Below are 3,513 nucleotides of genomic sequence, written 5' to 3'. Positions count from 1 at the left end.
AAACACAACCTCAATGAGGAAAAGCCAAAGGTGATGCAGGGGCAAGACAAAATTGTTATGCTCTTATAACAGGCTCCATCATCCTCTCCTCCTTCAGGAAATCGAATCCCGATCGCTACATAACAGAAGTTTGTGCAGGAGATGGCCGAGGCCAGCCCCATAAATGGAACGCTTCGCTACAACCCTGCTTTTTCTTTTGGCCAAAGCACCCGCCACCTGGGAGCCCCAAACCCCTTTGTGAGTCGCTAAGAAAACCACCTTATCCTCAAAGCAGTCAGAGAGCTGGCTTCCTCCCACACTAAACTCACATCTCTGACAAATACACCAAACGGAACATTTACTCTGAACACAACAATATCCTTACCCTCAGACAAACTCTGAAAGAGATTAGCACACCCACAAAATATACTCATGCAATTGACCCACAGATAACGCTTCCTCAGGGTCACCCTGCAAACACAGGAGGGTGCCCGACGCTCTGTCCATGGATGCCCCGACGCTCTGCTCCCATCACAGGAAAACCTTGGGAATAAATATGTTCAAAGAGATGAAACAATAAATAATAGGGAGAAGGACCAGCGCAAAGGAATACAGGGAGTGTGAGACAAACAGGACTAAGGACAAGAACAGTGAGATACAGAATAAAAAAAAAAAAAACAGCGACAGCAACCAAGACAATGTGATAGAGGAAAACAGAAAAGGAAGGAGGGAAAGGTAGATATAGGAAGGCAGCAACAGGGAGCAGCACACACAGGCATAGAGACATAAATGACAACAGGAAACAGGCCAGAGAAATTGTGGGGAAAAAAGATGGAATCAGTTCATGACAGAGACAGAAAGTGAAAAAACAGCCCTGGGTGAAACAGAGATGCAAGATGAAAAAACAGGAGGAAGAGGAAGCAAGACAAAAAAAAAAGAGAGGAAAAGAACAGGGAATGATAGAACAAGAGGAATAAAGGGAGAGAAGACAACATAGCACAGCAGAAGAGTCGAGAATAAAGAGGTACAGGGAAGTAGAAAAAAAGCTTCACAACAGCATGGGAACGAGAGGGAGCCAGGAAAAGGGAAGGGAGAGCCTGAGGACCCAGGACTCACTGCGACTCTCGCTCTCAGTGCTGCTAGGAGAATTTAGCGGTCCAAATGTTTCTCTTCCCTTCTCTCCTCCCCCCCTTCTGCAACACCAGTCACTTGGCCGTCTTCCACCTAAAGAGAATACATGGGTGTCTTACAGCTCTTACGAGATGAGGCTTCCTAGGCACGTAGCCTAGCTCGCTCGTGCACTACACGCCCGTACCCAACTCCCGGTTACGCGTACAGACCCTGCGGTGCACGTTGGTGGCCTGGCCCGCTGCGGGCTACGAAGGGGGATCCTCCCTCCCTCACCTGCAGGGACAGGCTCTCTCTCGCCTGCGGCAGGAAGGCAGCTGGCAGCCAGAGCGCCTTCAGTTTCTTCTGCTTTACCTTTCGTTGGCGTCTCCAGCTTCAGCCGAGGCAGCTCCTGTCCACAGCCGGGAAGGGCTCTGTGTGTCCCTTTTCGCCCCCGCGCTGCGAGGATGGCAACACCGGGCAGAGAGAAGCCACGCAAGCCTGAGACGGCTGCAGTCAACGACATCCCCAGGGGAAGGACAGACAACTGCGACCTCAGCACGGTCTCTGGGAGAGCAAGAGAAGAAACAACAACCGTTATTACCGTAGATCGACCCTTACCAAAGCCTCTCCTTCCACAGGGGCTTCTGGACACACCGCCCCTTCCCTGCGCTACTGCTAAGGGCCTCTGTGCCAAGGGGGAATCCAGTGCGCTTGAGGGCCGGCTCGCTGCCTTCATGACAGGGCTTGGGGGTGGCCTAGGTGGCTGAGTTGGGGAGGCAGCCATCATCTGCACCCTGGGCAGGGATAGAACGACTGCTCCTCCTTTCCCTCTTCCCTTCTATCAGCTCTTGAGTAACTCACCAATTATGAGGGAATGGCCACACCTGCAGGCCCCCAAAAGTCCACACAAACCCAGCAATAAAAACACACATCATGCCACGCCACGGGGGCCGCACCAATAGCAAGAATTGCACCACACACGCGCGCCCGAAATAAACACGGCTTCTGGAACCCGAGTCTGCAAAGAACTACAGCTCCCAACATGCAGTGGCACACACAGCATGGCCACCCGACCACCGAGTGCCGGAACACTATGCCTCCCGGTATGCTCTGGGGAACAACATCGCAGGCCGGCAGCCCCCTACCCCAGGACTACAGCTCCCAGCATGCCGCGACACAGCCCTCCCAGCTGTCGAACCCTGCGGGGCACCGTTTTCCCCGTCCACGCACCCGGAACTCCTACCGAGCCCTCAGCACAACCGCGCAGCCCCCGCCACCGAGCCCTCAGCACAACCGCGCAGCCCCCGCCGCCCGGCTCCCACCGGGCGCAGCCCCCGCCGCCCGGCTCCCACCGGGCGCAGCCCCCGCCGCCCGGCTCCCACCGGGCGCAGCCCCCGCCGCCCGGCTCCCACCGGGCGCAGCCCCCGCCGCCCGGCTCCCACCGGGCGCAGCCCCCGCCGCCCGGCTCCCACCGGGCGCAGCCCCCGCCGCCCGGCTCCCACCGGGCGCAGCCCCCGCCGCCCGGCTCCCACCGGGCGCAGCCCCCGCCGCCCGGCTCCCACCGGGCGCAGCCCCCGCCGCCCGGCTCCCACCGGGCGCAGCCCCCGCCGCCCGGCTCCCACCGGGCGCAGCCCCCGCCGCCCGGCTCCCACCGGGCGCAGCCCCCGCCGCCCGGCTCCCACCGGGCGCAGCCCCCGCCGCCCGGCTCCCACCGGGCGCAGCCCCCGCCGCCCGGCTCCCACCGGGCGCAGCCCCCGCCGCCCGGCTCCCACCGGGCGCAGCCCCCGCCGCCCGGCTCCCACCGGGCGCAGCCCCCGCCGCCCGGCTCCCACCGGGCGCAGCCCCCGCCGCCCGGCTCCCACCGGGCGCAGCCCCCGCCGCCCGGCTCCCACCGGGCGCAGCCCCCGCCGCCCGGCTCCCACCGGGCGCAGCCCCCGCCGCCCGGCTCCCACCGGGCGCAGCCCCCGCCGCCCGGCTCCCACCGGGCGCAGCCCCCGCCGCCCGGCTCCCACCGGGCGCAGCCCCCGCCGCCCGGCTCCCACCGGGCGCAGCCCCCGCCGCCCGGCTCCCACCGGGCGCAGCCCCCGCCGCCCGGCTCCCACCGGGCGCAGCCCCCGCCGCCCGGCTCCCACCGGGCGCAGCCCCCGCCGCCCGGCTCCCACCGGGCGCAGCCCCCGCCGCCCGGCTCCCACCGGGCGCAGCCCCCGCCGCCCGGCTCCCACCGGGCGCAGCCCCCGCCGCCCGGCTCCCACCGGGCGCAGCCCCCGCCGCCCGGCTCCCACCGGGCGCAGCCCCCGCCGCCCGGCTCCCACCGGGCGCAGCCCCCGCCGCCCGGCTCCCACCGGGCGCAGCCCCCGCCGCCCGGCTCCCACCGGGCGCAGCCCCCGCCGCCCGGCTCCCACCGGGCGCAGCCCCCGCCGCCCG

At 65.3% G+C, this 3,513-nt stretch overlaps 1 long non-coding RNA gene across 1 annotated transcript; it reads right to left on the bottom strand.

Moving 5' to 3' along the window:
- Nucleotides 1–357: 357 nt before the first annotated feature.
- Nucleotides 358–1,649, bottom strand: LOC135314961 (uncharacterized). The gene is made up of 3 exons (XR_010374376.1): nucleotides 1,384–1,649; nucleotides 1,096–1,203; nucleotides 358–522 (listed from the first exon to the last, which is right to left on the bottom strand). It is a non-coding gene; the product is annotated as an uncharacterized LOC135314961 (long non-coding RNA).
- Between the last annotated feature and the right edge of the window lie 1,864 nt (nucleotides 1,650–3,513).

Source organism: Phalacrocorax carbo, chromosome 9, assembly GCF_963921805.1.
Source record: "Phalacrocorax carbo chromosome 9, bPhaCar2.1, whole genome shotgun sequence".
Lineage (NCBI taxonomy): Eukaryota > Metazoa > Chordata > Aves > Suliformes > Phalacrocoracidae > Phalacrocorax > Phalacrocorax carbo.
Note: the sequence above shows the minus strand (reverse complement) of the source record. Positions and strands in the feature narration are given on the sequence as shown.